We start from the raw sequence: 19,558 nt of genomic DNA on the forward strand, positions 1-19,558 counted from the left end.
GACCCGCGGTGGGTGGCCATGGTGCACAGCAACCGGTATCTTTCTTACCTTTGGTCCCTGTGGTGCCCACTGATGGGGACTGGGTGCAGCAGCCCACCCAGCCCACCCGGCCGCCCAGGTTGCCCAGGAGGTGGGTAGGGGCTGCACTTGAGTGTGTGAGTGAACCTGCACCCACCTGTCCACTGGCGCGGGGTGGGGGCCAGGTGAGTGGTCAGTGAGCATGCCTGGGCTTCAGGTGGCGTGGAGGGAATACCGCGGGCTGTGCCAGTTGTGCCTCCAGGCAAGAGCACCAGAGGATGAACAACAGGCCTTGCTTGGCTGCCTCCTGGTTGATTTCTGTCTGTGTCAGGTCCCTGCTTTGGGAGCTTTCCCTAAGGATGCTCACTCACACTGAAAGCTCCTTTTTCCACTTATTCATTTTGTACTTAGGCTAACACTTTGTCATGTGCCGTGCTCTGTGATTTATGTTTCTAAGTTGGATTATTTACTTTCTACAGGTCGATTATGGATCTCTCCAAGTAGGACTTCGATATTTATTTTTCTCAATATTCAGTTTTTGTTTTTGACCTACAAGCAACCAAGAACTTAGCATTTAATGCATGCCTTTTCTTCATTAATTCAGCTAACGAAATATGAATGGGACACTCACTATGCATTGTGCTGGGCGCTGTACTGGACACCTATCATGCATACTTGTTTAAGGCATGGGCCTTTGCATCACAAGCCTTTTAAGTTTATTGGAAAAGAGAAGAGAATTAATTGCTCAATATCTTTCTCACTTGGCACAATCTCAGGAAATATTTTCAAATTTCACTTTTGTTCAAGGATTCTGATTCTTGCAAGAATATTTTAATTTCTTTGGGGAGTTCCTTCAGAATCTGAAATTTTGTTTTTTGTATTTCATGCTGTGTTTCTATAATATGCCTTTACTGGCTTTTTAATGTGCACATGTGTAACTTTTCGGAAAACAAAACTTAGGCCTTTACCTATAAAGGAGTCGTGTTTGGTTTTTAACACAGTATGCAGTGTGGTTACCTCTGAAGCTAAAAGCCTGCTATTCTTTCTCAGTAGTGGTAATATTTTTCTGGGGATTGCCATACTAGGTCCTTAACATTCTTGGAGTATATTGAAACTTTATGAATATAGAAATGCTTACCAGGCTCCTGGCTTTATTCCATGTAATACTTCAATTGAGAGTCGCCTGTTTTCTGTGTGTATACTCAACACCTCAAGTTCACTATTTAATTTTGAAGTTTATCTTTCATTTGATGAACCTTTTTCCCCCTCATGAAGAATCCAAGTTTTTGTAAACTCATGAAGCCAATTATACATAAACAAATGTAAAGAGAACCACAAACTGAGTTGTGATTTCTTTGCTATCTTCATCTAGACACAGTTATGTCCATCTCTTATCTCATCCCTCCTTGGCCTTATGATGAGAATTCATAACCCAGTGGAATTACAAACTGTTAAGTCTTGACATAACATAGCTAGAAGGTCACAACATCGCTCTGGTAGTATTCTACCAAAAAATGAAAAACATTTACCTACTCATGAGAAAACATCAAGTTACTCCAAATCCAGGGACAGTCTATAAAATACTAGCCAGTACTCTTCAAAACTATCAAGATCATGAAAGAAAAGGAAAGGCTGTCCTAGATTGAACAAGATGAAGGAAGAACTGACAACTAAATGCACATGGATCCTAGACTGGATCCTAGACCAGAAAATGGACATCAAAAAGAACAATTTGAAAAATTTAAATAAGTCTACATAGATCAATATTGTAAGAATGTTAAGTGCCTGGTTTCAATAATTGCATATGGACTACTCTTACTATGATTATACAGTTTAAGGGTATAAGGGAGACCAGGTGAAGGGTATTTGGGAATTGTTTTGTTTTGTTTGCAACATGTCTGTAAACCTAAAATAAAACGATTTCAAAATCAAAAGTTTCTTTAAAATGAACTATTTCCTTAATATAACCACAATGTCATACAAAAGTTTACAATAATTTTCTAGTTCTGAAGAAGCACCTTCTGCAGTTGACCATGTGACTGGCGGATGTGTTGAGCTGGTGAAAGCCTGATCCCTCCAATGAGGATTTTTGCCTGAATCAATTATTTCATTAGGGCTTGCAAAATATCCTGCCATTCGGCTACATTCGCTGGGATTCTCTAAAGAATCCACTCATCAACTAGTACTATTTAATTATCTTTTTCAATTACAGTTAAAATAGGATACTGTTTAAATCTGTCTTTTCAACTGATATTTTTAATCACCCTAGTCAACGTCAAGTGCCTTAGTTACCTCTAAAGACAACCAAAGCATTACTTTGTTTTTGTTTTTAATTGGGGAGGGATAATGACCCCGTAGTTTTTATGTATCCATTATTTTTCATCAATAACATTTATTTTTATTTTTAATGCTTAAAATTGTCCCACATTGGCCCTTTCATATTGTCTTCTATATTCTTTTTCAGTTTGGTCTCCAATAGTTCTCTGTGAACAGTATATATTAGCGCCACCAGGATTCATTACTGTTTCTTGGAAGACAGGATAACAATTATCTAAGGGGAGCTCAGGATGACAGATTTTCTTCAATAGAATTACTATAGAATGAATGATTGCTTCTTAATGTAAAGGAATCTCTGGGATCCCTTCTAATGTAAGGGGTCCTCTAGGCTCACATCAGGAGATATATACAGGAAGCACTATACCCTAAATCCTAAAACAAGGAAAGCCCTTTATCTTATTTCTTATTTCTTTCTATTGAATTAACTTTTTTGTTTTATTTATGTTCGTAATTAAGCTTAACAATGATATGGGGATGTGTTGACATATTATACAATTTTTAATATATCACCTAATTTTCTTAGTGTACATCAATGACACAATTGAAGGTTTACAATTGGGCTTGGGGATATAACTCGGTGGTAGAGGGTTTACTAGCATACACAAGTCCTCTTCTATTTTTAGCATCAAAGAAAAATATAACTATACTGTAACTAAATGGTCTAGATATCTGTAAACCAGGTTTCCATTTACATGCCATAGACTGCTTCACTTTACAGCGATTACTCAGAAACTAAAAGCTCTGAAAATGCAAATTAAAAAAAATCAACAAAGAGTATATACATACGAAGGTCACTGTCAACTGGATTCTTATTAACAACTAGGTCACACACAATTTCATCAACTCCATTGTAAGAGTCCTTTACCAAGACAGAATAGTTTCCAAATTCTCCAAATTTTGTATTCCAGCCTAAAAGGATGAGATAAAAATATGTATATAGGTGACTGTATGACCAATGTGATTCTGCAACCTGTACAGTCATAAAAATGAGAAATTATACCCCATTTGATTCAAATGTATGAATTGTCAAGATCATTGTACTGTCATGTGTAGCTAATAAAAAAAAAGATTAAAAAATATGACAAATGGCTAGATTAGACCACAGAGTTGGACTTTCCTAATTCACCAAGAGAAAATGATACCCCTTCCTGGGTACAGATCAGAAGAGAGAAAAATAAGAGTACAAACAAAACCCGATAAGAAAAAAAGCAGAGAGAAACTCAGGTTTCAGTTAGGTCACATCAAAGCAGAAACGAACCTACAGACTTCTTTCTCTTCCAGAGTATCATTAATTTGCAGAATAGATCTGTGTTGGGTGACCTCTGCAATGCTGGGCTTCCCAGGTTTTCCACTCTGAGAAACATTTACCAGAAACTGAAACAAGCACTATAAGATAAATGCACAACAGGTAAACTGGGAGGGATTTTGTGCAGTGCTACAGATCAAACCCCAAATCCAGCGTCTTTAGCATGAGAGGAAAGTTCTCTCCCACTGAGTTATACCCATTGCCCTGTTAGTGGATTTTTAGATTCTCTGGGTTGTTAGAGGATGTGACTACACAAATGAAAATCCTATCATGAATTTCCCTTCACACTTACAAAAAACTTCCAAATTTTAATAACATAAAACTTACCTATTGTTTTATAGTAAAACAATGATTGTATGAATGAATTAAACAATCTTTTCACAAATTAGCAATTCTAGCCTACGTTACATCTTTCGTCCTATTGTTTTATTTATTATTTAACAAATAAACTTCCATAATTCTATCTAACATACACTTTATATCACTTAATGGATGCCCCATATTTCAACAATCACTATAATTGTGAGTACTTGGGATGGTTTCAAAGCTCTTTTGTTTACCTTTTGATGTTTTTTGATAAATAAATATGCTGTTTAAAATATCTCCACAAGAGATTCTCATTTCTTTAAATTCTAGCCCTGAGATAAATTTTCAAGATTAAGATTACTAGATAAAAAGTAATCATTTTAATGATTCCTGTCCCGAGTGGTCAATAGTACACAAGTAACAAAAATATATCAATTTCTTATTAGTATTGGGTATTTGTCCATTTACTAGGTATCTATATCACAACACTAAGATTAAATTTTAAATTATCTAGAGATGAAATAAGTCAGTCTTTTGCTATTTTGTTTCCATGGTGTGAGCCATTAGACCTCAAGTTCTCCTGAACTTAATCTGAGAAATGTCCCCATAAACTGTAATAATAAGTTTTTAACCATCTCAAATATTTCTCCATTCCACTACTTCCATTTTCAACTGGTTATATTTTACTATTTTTTAATTAAATTTTAAAAAATTTTATATAATCATACTAATCTGGCTTATTTTTTCTATTGCTTCATTAATTTAAGAATATTCTACTTTTTTAATTTCTTTAGTTTGTAGGGTATACTGTTTACATTTAATCTCCTTGGAGTATTTGATAGATGAAATATAGTAATTTGAAATATCTTCCCCATAATTTTAGTGATAATACTTTATATTCTTTTTTATTTTTAATTTCTAGAACTGAGTATTGAACCCTATGGCACTGTACCACTGAGCTACATCCTCATCCCTTCCTTTTTCTTTTCTTCTCTTTCTCTTTCTTTCTCTTTTTGTTTTCCTTTTTTTTTTTTTTTTTTGGAGACAGAGTCTCACTATGTTGCACAGAATAGCCTTGAATTTACAATCCTCCCAAGAAGGTAGGATTACAGGCATGTACCACCATATCTGACTAAGAAAATCAATTTTTGAATCTTAAAGTTAACATCTTAAAAATATTCTGCTTTTTTTGTTTTGAATATTTGTTGGAAAAAATGTTAGACCATAATATTTTAAATTTCAGATGATATATTTATTGTAATTTCTTCTTTTTTGTCTGAGCCTGTGATTTTTTGTTTTGTTTTTTATACATATTTTTAGTTGTAGATGAACACAGTGCCTTTATTTTATTTATTTATTTTAGGTGGCACTGAGGATGGAACCCAGTGCCTCACATGTATGAGGCAAGCGCTCTACCATTGAGCCACAACCCTCCCCAAATTTATTGTAATTGTCAACAGTAGCTATCATCATCTTTATTTTTATAAATATTTAAGTTAGCCAGGTACAGTGGCACACACCTGTAATTCCAGGGATTTGGAAGGTTTAGGGAGAAGGATTCCAAGTTTGAGGACAGCCTCATCACCTTAGCAAGGTCCTTAATGATTTAGCAAGATCCTCAAAATAAAAAATGAAAAGGCCTGAAGATGTAGCCCAGTGGTAAAGCAAACCTGCGTTCAATCCCCAGTAAGCCCCTGCAAAAAAAAAAAAAAAATCGGAATAATGTTTTTTAAGAATTGCTTTGTCCTAGCCTAAAGATTTTTCAATGAAATACTTGTATTATATCCCTTATTTCCTTAGTTTGTCTTTTATTGTGCAAAGGAATGTGGCATATATAATCCCTCATTTTGCTATCTGTTTCATCTCATTTGACCTCCCACATGATCAATGTTACTGTGAAATGAATACAGATATTGTTGGAGTTATGTACTTTCTTCTATTTAATTCCTGTGGTAAGTGTCACTTGTTTATTGCCAATAAGTCACTTAGATAGAAAGGCCTTATTCTGCTTCAATTTACATACACTAAGTCATGAAATGTTCACAAGGAAAAAGTAAGTAAGTTTCAATTTACCCCCAGGTTCACAAGTAAAGAAAGTGAGGCACAGAGAAGGTAACTGCCATACTCTAATTCACACAGATATAAAGTGACAGAGGCCAGGCATGGTGGTGCACGCCTATAAACCAGCAACTTGGGAGGCTGAGGCAGGAGGATCACATATTCAAGGCTAGCCATAGCAATTCTGCAAGGCTCTAAGCAATTTAGTCAGATGAGACCCTGTCTCAAAATACAAAATAAGGGCTAGGGATGTATCCCAGTGGCAAAGCATCCTTGGGTTCAAAGCACAGTACCTAATAATAATAGTAATGATGACAACAACAACGACGTTGATAATAATAAATGAATAAATAAAATAAATATCCATTGACAACTAAAAAATATTTTTTAAAGAAACCCAATCAGCTTGCTCTATCACAATCTGATAAATGTATCTTGTCATTTGTGTCTATAACTTTGTTTCACAGTTTCTACCATTATTTTCTATTTGCTTTTGCATAAATTGGGAGACGTTTTATCTACGCTATCCATATTTTAGTATTAATATTCCTTTATCACTTATGTAAATGCTAAAGCTTTGACTTCCTTCCTTCCTTCCTTCCTATTGCACCCAGGGCTTTGTGCTCACAAGAAAGGCTCTTTACCATTGAGCTACATCCCAGCCCTCTTTTCAAGAAGAAAAAAAAAGTTTGCTGACTGTTGCAGGCCATGAAAAACACATGGCACAGCCACAGAGAGGTGACCTCACATGAGACTTCGATGTTGTTGGAATGCACAGCAAGTGGGAAATGGGGTGAGGTGAAGGTGCAGGAAAGGCAGGACCTGTTTATGGAAAGCCCAGTAGGTGTTTTCAGAAGCGGAGGGGCGTGGATAAGGAGGGGCATAGATAAGGAGGGGCATAAACTGATTCACAAACAGTTCTGGTGGGAGGGTGCATTAGTCAGCTTTACATTGCTGTGTCCAAAATACTTGACAAGAACAACTTAGAGGAGAAGTGTGTTTGGGGCTCATGGTTTCAGAAGTGTCAGTCCATGGTCAACTGACTCCATAGCTGTGGACCCGAGGTGAGGTAGAACATGGTGGACGTGGGTGGCAGAGGACAGCTGCAGCTGGGAAGCCAAGGAGCAGGGAGATGCCAGGAACAAGGTGTACAGCATGCCTCCAGGGACCTATTTCCTCTGCCTACAGTTACTTCCCATTTTACTCCAACATCTACCTCATCAAAAAGAATGATTTCCTTTCTGTTTTCAATGTATTCTTTATAAGTACAATATCATGTTTTGGTTTTTAAAACTTTATTTATCAATATTTGTTTATGTATGTTTAACATATTATGTATGTTTCACTGTCTCTTTCCAAAAGTGACTTTAAATCATCCTCACTATTTTCAATACAATCTAAGAGTCTTTTTTTTTTTTTTTTTTTTTCAGTCAATGCTGTGGATTGAACCTCGTGCCTTGTGCATGTTAGGCTCTACCACTGAGCTACACCCCAGCCCTTGAAAGTCTTATTTTTATAGAAGTTAGCACATTTGCATTTGTTATAATTATTCTAGTTTTAATTCTCCTGAATTTCCTCCTCTGCTTTTATTTTTTTTCCATTTATATGTTTTCTATTTTGTATATTTTTCTTTCTTTAGTAATATTTTAAATATACAGCAACCTTATGTATATTTATCACACATAGAGCATGTCTACTTACAAAAATGTTATTTATTCTAGTTTATGCTTGAAAATAATAATCAGTCAAAAATAATAGATAACCACTTTGAATTCCCTCAATGCAATAAAAGCACAGAATTTCTATATTCCTCTTCTACTCCCTCTTTTCCATTCTTCTACCTCCAGATCCCTTAAGAAATATTGTTTAGTATCCTTAAAAGCAATTTTCATTGTCTTTTTGTCAGTTACATCTTAATTCAGTCCATTATAATAGTTGTTCATTGCTAACAATACAATATCAAACTTTCTTTAGATCTTGTTCTCTAGTTGAAAGAACTTGGCAATATATTATAATTGTTTCTAGATGTCTTAAAGCTGTCTATCACCAGCCATGTTGGCACATGTCTGTAATCTCAGTGACTCAGGAGGCCAAGACAGGAGTATCACAAATTCAAAGCCAGTCTCAGCAACTTAGTGAGGCCCTAAACAACTTAGCAAGATTTTGTCTCAAAATAGAAAATTAAAAAAAAAAAATGACTGAGGATGTGTCTCAGTGGCTAAGCACCCTAGGTTCAGTCCCCTGTACCAAAAAATAAGTATAAAAAATAAAAAGACCTGTCAAGCTGTAAAAATTGATCTACATATTTTTTTCTATGTTTATGGATCTATAAAAGTCTTTCTACTTTAAAGAAAGAGAGATAAAGAAAAGGGTATAGGAAATTCTCAACTAGGTAATTAGTCTCTAAGGCAAGCCTTCACCTTTAAATATCTTAAAAATATCTGTCTATCATTCCCAGATTTTTATTATCTGTGCTACTAAATATGAAGTTATAATAATTTGCATTCTTTTGAATACTCATCTTTCCTTTGATCTATATTTTTTAAAGATAACCAAATCATTAGCCAGGTATGGTAGCACACACTTGTAATCCCAGCAGTTTTGTAGGTGAGGCAGGAAAATCTTGAGTTTACAGCCAGCCTCAGCTAAAGCAAGGTAATAAGCAACTCAGTGAGACCCTGTCTCTAAATAAAATACAAAATAGGGCTGGGGTTGCAGCTCAATGGTCAAGCGCCCCTGAGTTCAATCCCCAGTACCCCTCTCTCCCCAAAAAAGATTTCCAAATTAGTACAGATATCATTCTATGGTTGCTTAACCTTTAAAGGGTCGTAAGTTTCTTTTTCAATTGCAGGATATTCTCTTACTATAACTCTGTCCCACTCCTTTACACATTTTCCTTAGACACAATTATCTCTAAGCCCTTTTAATAAATTACTAATTTGTGTGTGTGCGCAGTACTGGGGATCAAATCCAGGGCCTCATACATACCAGGCACGTTGCTCTACCACTGAGCTACATCCCAGCCCTTCTGTTTTTTAGGTTCTTTAATCTGTCACCTGACTTAATGTTTTGTATCAGTAAGACTGATGTTTTTGTTTTGTTTTGTTTTCTTTACAGGAATTGAATCCAGGGGCGCTTAGCCACTTTGCAACATCCTCAGCCCTTTTTATTTTTCATTTATAGACAAAGTCTTATTAAATTGCTTATGGCCTTGCCAAATTGCTGAAGCTGATTTTGTACTTGCAATCCTCCTGCCTGAGCCTCTCCAGGGAATACAGGCATGCACCACCATGCCTGGCTACTTTTTATTCTAATAATGCTCTTACTTGCCCTACATCTCGTATATTGACAGTACAGTCCTACCTACCCACAACCAACAACTTGTTTTCTCTGATTTTTTTTAGTTGTCAATGAACCTCTATTTTATTTATTTATATATGGTGCTGAGGATCCAACCCAGTGCCTCACACATACTAGGCAAGTGCTCTACCACTGAGCTACAACCCAGCCCAACTTTAGACTTTTAAAATCTTTTAGAAGAAATTTTGCCCATTCTCTGAATTATGTTTCTTGTCACTTTAATTTCAGCTGTTATTGACTTTTTTAGGTTTCTTTTAGGCCCTTTATAGGCTGATAAACTTTTTTCTCCAAGTGCTAGGGATAGGACCCCGGGCCCTACCCATGCTAGGCAAGTACTCTACCACTGCATCACAACACAGCTCCTGGCTAATAAATTTTGTCTTGAGCTACTTTTGTTTTTAACTATTCCAGGTTTTCTTTTTTCATAGATTTTTCGATGGGTTTAATCAAATACAGGGGTATTGTATACTGTCCATCATCTTTTCAGCTGATGCCTGTACTGATGATTTTGGTTCTGGAAAGCTGTTTACAGTTTGGCATGGTGGTGTATACCTGAATTCCAGTTACCAGGGAAGCTGAGGAGTATCACAAGCTCAAGGCCAGCCTAGACAACTTAGGAAAACCCTCTCTCAAAATAAAATTTAAAAAGAACTAGGGATGTGGCTTAGTTGTAGAGCTCCTGCCTACTATATATGAGGTCCTGGGTTCAATTGCAGTATCACACACACAAAAATAAATAAATAAGTACACACCTACATACTATAAATCTTTATTTTCAGAGAGGCAGATTCCTGCAATAATGCTCTTTCCCTCAACTTGCACCTTCCTACTGTTCTCACTATGCTTGTCCTCAGAGATGACCCAGGTACTCTCCCTTGATTACATTTCTTCTAACTCCTTATTATAACCTGTCTGTTTCCTTACCTATAAAAACTGAAAGTAACTTGAAGGGCCTTAGATGTGAGGGCATTAAGGATCATACTAAATAAGCACCAAGGAAAACAAAACTATGAGTTCGAACACGATACATACACGGTAACAGCGTTCCGATTTCCATTAAAGACTCAAGTTTGTTCCCAGCAGTTCATTATGGATGAGTAGCAAAGCCTGATCCATCTTCAGCTCCACATGCCTTTTTAAATCTAAATATAAATCTGGTAACAATAGAAAGAAAAGTTAAAATAAATCTTGAAGAAGTGCTAGAGACCAATGAAGTACAACAGTAAGTGCTTCTTAAATACCTGCACTCTAAAGTTTTTGGAGTCTATAAAACTTTGCTTTCAGTATACATTGAATGTATTTGTGCATGGAAGCTTGACTTGACCCACTCCTCACACAGCATATTAGGGCCAGCTATTACTTCCCCCTCTCAGCCTTTTCTGCAATGGAGATGATTCCAATCTGAAAGTTTTATTGTAAGGAATGGAAAATGTGTAAGGCATTGATGATAAGGGCTGGCAGGTCACAGGCCCTCCATAAATGGTAGATCCTATCACTGTTTCTGCAATCGCCTTGGGAAAAACTGTCCTCTTTAACACATGAAAGAACAAATAACCCTTACTATTGTTGACAGGAATAAAAGTAGAGGCATTAAAAAAGACAAGCTCTAGAATTTGGAGTAAAATTTAAAAAGTAGCAAGTCAGAACACTATAACTCTTGGGGATGTATGAAAGTGACTTTCAGAGTTTTTCCATTACTAGCTCTCCCCTTTTAGTGATCTGTCTTCAATGAGACTCTTTCTTCAAACATGAATGTTAGAATTAAGTAAATACAGGGGTCATGTTGACTATTTATGAATCTAAAAACTATGTTCTTTGAATTTTGTGCAAAGTAAGTAGATTTTCAATGATAGTATAAAAATACAGAGAATGCAGCCATATATTGCACCCAAATCCAGCTTATGTCAAAATGTGACCAACTATTATGGGTTAACATTAATTTATACTTCTTGCCTTTTAGTAGTCCCTGAAATAGCCATGTCATTCTGCCTGTATTTTTCTGAATCACTAGTGAATGGCAAAAACAAATATACCAATTGTGACTTAATCAGAGACCTCACTGCTGAAACAGCTAGAACAAGAAGATACATTTAGAATAGGATACGGATAACAAAAACCACTTACAGGCTCATTAATAAGAAGGCAATTAGGTCTTCTGGGAAAAAATCATTTTCTAAAAGAATGGTAAAGCAAGCTATAAAATGCAAGCAAAATTGTGTTTTGATATGAATAGTGTCATTACATCATAGTTTTTCTCTTGAGAAAACTGACAAGAATTCCTGTTCTTAAATACGAGCATAAAAGATGATAAAAATAATGCTATGATAGTTCATGCATTCTACCTAGCTCTCTCTCATTAAATTTGACTGTCCTATAAATCAACTGCTTATTAAAAAGGTCTTAGATTATACTTGGAAGAAAAAAAGTGTTATAAATCAAGAAACTTAATGTCAAAAGGCAATGCTATTTCCTGTACCAACATAACATTATGCTAAGTAAAAATGATTTGCATATAGCCCATTTGGTTCCTTAGATAGTATGTTACCTCTAAACATTCTTATACGAAAAACTCATAACCCAAACTACTAAGACTTATTATTCTTTTCTTATGAAAATATTTACTTCATATTGTCTGAGGTTTCTTTAAAAAAGCCTATGTCATATTGTTCTGATGTGTCTGAAATGTGAAATATCAATACAGGGAAATTTGTTGCATGTCATAATTTATCTTTCACAACAGTCTTACAATTCTACAACAAAGTGCATGTGGCCATCTTTTTAAGCTCACTTTGTCCTAGAGCAATGATTCTCAAAATTAAATGTTCAACCCAGGGCCTTGTGCATGCAAGGCAAGCACTCTACCAACTGAGCTATATCCCCAGCCCAAAACATAATTTTTAAAAAAATTCTTTTAGTTGTTGATAAAAAATCAAATATTCAAAAACATCACCCAAGGATTTTTACTAAAACACAAATTCTGACCAGTAGGTCTGGCATTGGTTCTGATCACAAATCATCACAAGTTCCCAGGTGCTGCTGCTGTTGGTCCATGACCAAATTCCAAGTAGCAAAACCCTAGGGCACCTTGCAGCGCAAGAACCCAATGGTCATAATGCAGTCAGCCATCATTCCCTGGGTGATAGTAGGGACCCTAGAAAGGCTTCCTCTCTCCTTTTGAATTTGCTGAATGACCCAAGGCAAATCACTACAAGAATCTGTGACAAGAACACCACCTAAGCAGCTGCTGGGTCACTCACTGTCCAGCTAGGATTAGGAGGATTTCTGTGGCTGGTCAGCTACTGCCTTGAACAGGGTTCGGGAATCAGCCTGAACAACTGCTTAAGGAATAGAATTAATTTGGAAGGTTTTATATAAATAGATCCGAATCTGAAAGAAGACTGATTGTTCTCTCATTAAAATGCAGAGGAGAGGACTGGGGTAGTGGCTCAGTGGTAGAACACTCACCTAGCATTCGTGAGGCACTGGATTCAATTCTCAGGACCATATAAAAATACATAAATGAAAAATAAAGATATTGTATCCATTTACAACTAAATTTTTTTTAAAAAAGCAGAAGATAGACTGTGGTAGGGAAGGATGACTATATAGATTCTATACAGTTTATTTTCCACTTCAGTTTCTCCAACTATAGAAAAATAATGAGCTATTTTCCACAGTCTTCCCAATAATATAAATACAAAGTTTGAATCCTATCCCTGAATGCCTGTAGCTTCTTTCAAACCTAGAACTTGGGACAATGAAATACTATCACTGTTAAGATACAATCAATTTTCAGCTTTCCCAACAAAATAAATGTAAGAAATAATTATATGCTGTATCATTGTATTTATTTCCAAATTTCTCTTATTAAAATTACTAGAATGACACCTGAAGAATTTAATCAGCACTGCCCACATCATTTTTATTAACAGAATTCAACAATTCAAGCAGAAACACAAATAATTTCTTTAGGATGACATAATTTGTTCCTAAAACAACTTTAAGTGGCAAAATAAGCCACTTGGAATTTTTATGGATTATCAACACACAAAGAAGAGCACCAGAAAGTTCAACGAGAGTGAAGTGGAGAAGCGCCAATGTTCCACCACAGAATCAATACAATCTCACATCCCAGGCCTGGTCTCAACAATCTGGGAAAACCTCAAAGAACCAAGTTTTTAATTATGTAAATTCAGTTTTTATTACCAAAATATTAACTGCAAATCAAAAGAATTGCTGCAAGAATCTAAAAGGAAAATAAACACACCTCTGAAAATAAAGTCTTCACAGAACTTACAAGACTTCTTATGTGCAGCTACATTGTTTAAGAATGTTTTCATAAAACATGTTGTCAATAAGATGAAGTATCAAGTTTGTGAACTGTCTACCTCAGAATTCACATTGTAAATATTAAAAAAATTTTAAAGAAGTTTTCCAAAATGTAGTTTTATGTAACTTATTTCATTTAATGTAATTTATTTCACTTATTTCAAAAATAATCAGCCAATGTAGTACTCTAGTTTTCCATTCCCATTTAAAAAATGAAACATAAAGTCTCTCTTTCATTTACAAACAGGTAAGCATAACAAATAAACATTCTATGACATTAAAAGATTATTTCATAGATATGGAGGTTTGCTTTTGACTTCAGCTGAAATAAAAAGTAGCCTGTCTGATGTATTATTCACTTTGTTATCAAATACCATTTAAAGATATATCATAAATTGATATGTCTTGTACTATTTTTCAGTAACCATGACAAACAGCATGGATTCTGATGAAAAAACAAGTCAGTTTCAAAAGCAATTACAACCTTGTTAGGTAGAGAAACATCATTTGATATAAGAACACAGACCAAATACATATGATCAAATGGGAGAGTCTGAAAGGAATACACAGAGGGAAATTTTTACATTGACAGAATAAGAAATAAATCTGTTTGGACAAAGTCAAAGGCTGATCCCAATACATAAGTCAAAAATAGGACTTTTTTTTCCTTGTTAACAAAAATTAAGAGAGCAAAAATACACATATACACACACAATCCCTGTGCTCTTTCTTTTGTCTGTAAGGATAATCTGTAAACTCCCTTGATGTTTCCTGTTATCCACCTTCCAACATTCCTCTTCCTGACCTTCATGAAGAGCAAATAAGAGACTTGGGAGCAGCACAGATCCAAATTTAGTATGATTCACTCTCTTTAATAACACCTGGAGTAAACTTCAAAAATATGCACTTCAAAAATATTAGTAGGAACCAACACACTTCCTCTATATGAAATTATGCTGGATGACTATATATTTAAGGCTATAAAATATGTAATCAGTCATCATTGTTGGACATGTAAGATTGGATGGGAGAATTGGTATTGACCTTGGGTAGTGGATAGTCCTATTGCCAATTTTTAAGATATATCTGGCTCCAAAAGAAAACACAAAAGTTGTAAGTTTGTATAGATGTATGTGGAACTTTTTGTTGCTAGAGGAGTAGGAGGAAGTGTGGGAGAGGGGTGGAATAGCAGAGGGGTTGATTTATTTTTCAAATTCACCAAGAGAAGAGCTGTCAACTGCACACATGCCAATGCCCAAAGAGCAGCCCAACCTGCCTCCTTCCATCTTGGCAGGCCAGACACAAATGACATCTCACAATCTAGGAAAATCAGCAGTCAGATATAAGGGAACTAGGGAGAGGAAAACCAGTCCCAGAAATGTGCAGTTACATATCATTACTAGTGATTAGAACTTGGAGTTTGAAGGCATGGAGACACCAAGGATGCTGGCCAATCAAAACCAGAAAAGTAAAAGGCAAACCTTAAAACAAGCTACAGTGACTCTCCCTAATAGGAAATAATCATAAGAGCAATTAATTTTGTGTCAGAGATAACAAGGAGTCAGGAACAAGGGAAGTGGCACTGCTTAAATGAGTTGCAAGGTCCTCAGGGATCAGCATTGGGACCTGCCAGGAACTGGCATCCAGACTGATCTTGAGCTGCATTTCTGGACTTGCATCACACTAAAGAGACAATAGTCCCTCTCTAGGTCATTGAGAAGACTGCATCTAAAAGCTGCAATTTATTCTCCACACAAAGTGAAAAAGCTGGATCAACAGTTGAACAAAAGGCCAAAGACGTGATTTAATTTTTTTCCATAGTTATAATAGTAGGAAAATTTGCCATGACCCTTCTACAGGCTTAACTCATATACAGATCTATATGTAGATACTATTGGCAAATTTTTGAGATACAATCCTGTGAGAATTGCATTTGTTAGGACTATACATTCTGTGCATAAAATTTAACTTAAAGTCAAATGTTATGTTTTGCCACTAAAGAAAATCCAGTCATATTAGCTAAATCACTTAGAACTGAATATCTAAGAATCTGGTTGTTCATTTGAGAAATCTAACTGCAGGTATTAGAAAAGCACTTCTGCATTTGTTTAATATTTACTTGTTCATGAAAGGATTAATAACACTTTTAAAAAGTTTGTTTACAAAAAAGTTTCCATCAGCTGTTGGGGCATTAAGTTACAACTCTTGAATACATGTGAGTTTAATCATACAACTGGTAGAGTTCAAACATTCAATTAACAAACTACATGCCCGTTCAAGTTAGGCTCTCCGTGGAATGACAAACAGTGTGCACAAATCAATGCTCTCTCCAACTTGCCTGCATATAATGAGTCACATATAATGAGTCACATCAAGCATGGTTCCAAACATGGCATTGAATAATGATGCATGCAGTAACACTTAGTCCAAAGAGAATTTAATTAAGCCACCTGATCACTCATTGCATAGAGCTGTTGCCCTCTTTGCCCATCGAATATATACATGGCTTTCCTTCTGCGTGCTATCATTTCATAACCGCTGCCTGGGTGGACAGTACATGCTGCCGCTTGATCAGACTCAGGTTGTGGTCTTACTCCTTTTCTACTGGGGGGAGGTGGGGAGATGGAAAGTAAATAAATGATGTCTCTGGAAAGCAATGTGAATTTATTTCCAGGAAACCAGGTAGTCACAACAATGAGAGAAATTGTCAAGGACAAAATAAGTTCTTTCTCTGTATCCTGCAGGCTCAGCCAGGAGCGTCGCTGTCACTTTTCCCTTCTTCACCATCAGCTCTTGGCCACTGCTGCGTTTCCATCTGCACCTGGAACCAAGGCAGCAGATGTGCCCACCAGCCAAACTGAGCTGGGTGGGCTAGCCAAAAAACTTGTCATAATCAGTGGGAGGCAGAAAAGCGCCCTGGAGCCCACTCCCCAGCGTCCACCTGGTGAAACTTCAGAGCCCCCACCCCCCTGAGGAGAGAAGGATAGAAGCAACCAACCTATAGAAAGAATAACAAAACTGGAAGAGAACAGAGGACGGGTCCAGGAAAACAGAGGTCATGGACTCATTTGAATGACTTTCCTTAGAACCCAAAGGCCTAATATGAAAGACCACTCTCATCCCCTCTCATCCCTCTTTCAGGGTTCCCCAGTGAACAGTAGTTGTTTAGAGCCACCATCAAGCAGGCTGGCTCTGAGAGGTGGGGAGCCAGCTTCTCCTTGGCTTTGCAGAAGAGCGGGCTCCTACTGGTGGCTCAGGATCCTGGGACTGGGCGCCCAGACCTGGCTGCACAGGACAATTCTGCAGAGATCCTTAGAATCAAAACATCTTAAAAGACTCTGCCAACAAACACATATTCCAAGCAGTGCCCTAACCCACAGGACCAACCCAGGAGCAATGCAGCGCTGGGAGAGGAGAATGGGGACTAGGGGAGAGATGGGGAAGTAGTTGGACAAGAGTCAAGGAAGGTTATTCCCAGGACAAAAGCACCTGGCAAAGAGCGCCAAGGTCAGTCAGTGCCTTTGCGTTTCTGACAATGGCTTCCCCGGAGCATTTTTGGAACACTCTGGTGGCAGACAGCAACAATCCAGCACCGCGAGTAACAGAGCAGTTGTCCCCAGAAACCTACCTACTCTTTCTTTCTCTCTTCCCCGATAACCTAGTGCAGCCTGCGCTGGACACCAAGGCCACTAGTTCCCCCGGAAAAGCAATGTCTCCATACACTACAGCACAGTCGTGCCAACCTGCTCCCCAAGAGAGCCTCAGGGAAGAACACTGGATCGGATCGTGAAGACCAAAGTTACCTGCGCCAAGTGGAGCCCAGCTCAGTGTCCTGCGTCCCATGTGACACAAACTCCAGGTCATCTCTTCTTCTACCCTGTGACCACCTCACCTCAGAGGGCCGCGAAAGTTTCCCCAAATCCTTGCTCCCCGCCCAGACAAGGAGCCAGCTCCACATCGCACAATCCCGGGGCTGGGGCTGGGGTCATTCGTCGGGGCGCCTGACGCCCAACCCACCCGCAAGCCACCAGGGACACTCAGCTGCAGAGAACTGGCCTTGGTCTGGCCCCAGAAGAGGCCAAAGGGAGAGGAGCAAGAGCGCCACAAAAGCAGGCAGTGCCGCCGCCGCTGCCACCAAATCCATGTGGAGACTTTTCAAGCAGCTTTGCAAAGAGTTGCGGGGGTGGGGGTGGGGGGGTGGTGGTGGTGGCTGTGGAATCCACAGCTGCCCGCCAACCCCTCTTTCTTCTTCACAGAAACCAAACTACCTCGGGGCCCAAAGGGTCTTCTGTGCCGCTGGCTGCCCACAGCCACAGCTCTGCTCACTCGGCAGAGGCTGCTCCTCAGTTACTGTTACTTTGCTTGGGGAGGAGCGGAGGCGCAGCCTCGGGCGACGTAGCCCTGCTGACTCAAAAGGCTTCCAAGAAAGGCGGGCTGGGTCTCGGCTCGGGCTCTGGCTCCGGCTCGGGCTCCGGTTGGGCTCGGGCTTGGGCTCCAGCTTGATCTTGAGCTCCTGCTTGGGCTCGGCTCGGGCTTAGGCTCTGCACCGCCGCCTCCTGAAGGAAAGAGGCACAACAGCATTGGCTGGGTGCTCAGTGCTCAGCGCCACTTGCTGCCTGTGTTGGCCGCCTAAGCCTCACCATCCGCAGCCGCTCAGAGGTAGCAAGCGGGAAAGAGGATGCGGCGCAGCTCACTGCCCTGCTCCAGAAGATGGAGTTTGAGAGGAGAGTTTGCAAACAGTGTGGCCTGACTTCCAAGATTGAGCGCAGGCGATAGACCACAGCCCCACAGCCGCCCTAGGAGAGGTGTCTAGGGGTTATGTCCCCAAGGCGGCAGTCCCACCAGAACATTTGCCCATGGGCATTACATTATTATTCCTAGGAAGAAAGGGGCCTGTAGACGCAACCCCTAAGGCAATATCGACCTACAGGGAAATTTAGTTCCTTATTTATCCAATAAGGAGTAAGAGACTCCACCCCCATAGAAAACTTGTTCCTTTTTCGTATAATAAATAAAACTTGGACCAGAATAAATGTTCGGTAACTTTCCAGGGTGAACGGCTGGCGTGTCTCCTTTCTGGTTTACTTGTCATTGGCCAAATATTTGAATTTACTTTCTGCTTCACTGACTTCGCTGCTTGTTCTGAAACCTTCTGGCCTTTTCCCACTTCTCTGTTACCTAAGAATTGCATCAGGGCTCAGTGTATTCTTTTCCTTTCGTACAGGTCTAATGGAGTACAAAAGACTTTGGGATTTTAAAAAATATCTTGTAGCTATTTAAGATGTAAGTATTTAAGAAAGCGACTTTACCCCGACAATGAAAACAGCGATGTATGGACTGATCTGTAGGAAAGTAAAGCTATGACAGTGAAGTATTTTTATTCCTTTGGCAGCTTGGAATAATTTTGCCATATACCACCCTGACTTGCTTCTGTGGTAAGAACATATGGTACATACTTTTATATGTAGCAGATCGCAAAAATAGGTGTGATCACAATGGAATAAATAAAACTTACTCAGAATTTTTGTGTCATATGTAATTTCTAACAATAGTTTGTTGATTGACATACATATGTCAGACATCTTAAGATATGCATCCTTGTTGAGTTAGCCTTTTTAAATCAAGACAATGTGAATTTCAATTTATATACCATCCATAGAACTTACCTAGCCACATATTTCTTTACTCAAATATATGCTGTTAATGATAAGGCTTAGAACAAAGCCTAGAAATATAAATGAAAATAAATACCATATGTATATTATACATACATGTAAGGAAGAATGGACTTATTTAAAAATTTGATTAGAACACAAGTTGGATTAAACAGCAGGTTGAGTTGTG

General features: G+C 38.1%; 1 long non-coding RNA gene across 2 annotated transcripts; it reads right to left on the reverse strand.

Annotated features, from left to right (window-relative positions):
- Window positions 1-1,743: 1,743 nt before the first annotated feature.
- LOC125613704 lies at window positions 1,744-17,932 on the reverse strand. 2 transcript variants are annotated; one of them, XR_007344252.1, is made up of 4 exons: window positions 17,518-17,932; window positions 10,418-10,539; window positions 5,488-5,661; window positions 1,744-3,264 (listed from the first exon to the last, which is right to left on the reverse strand). It is a non-coding gene; the product is annotated as an uncharacterized LOC125613704 (long non-coding RNA). The 2 variants fall into 2 exon arrangements; XR_007344251.1 differs by lacking the exon at window positions 5,488-5,661.
- Window positions 17,933-19,558: the final 1,626 nt, after the last annotated feature.

Source organism: Marmota marmota, unplaced genomic scaffold, assembly GCF_001458135.2.
Source record: "Marmota marmota marmota unplaced genomic scaffold, marMar, whole genome shotgun sequence".
Taxonomy (NCBI): Eukaryota; Metazoa; Chordata; class Mammalia; order Rodentia; family Sciuridae; genus Marmota; species Marmota marmota.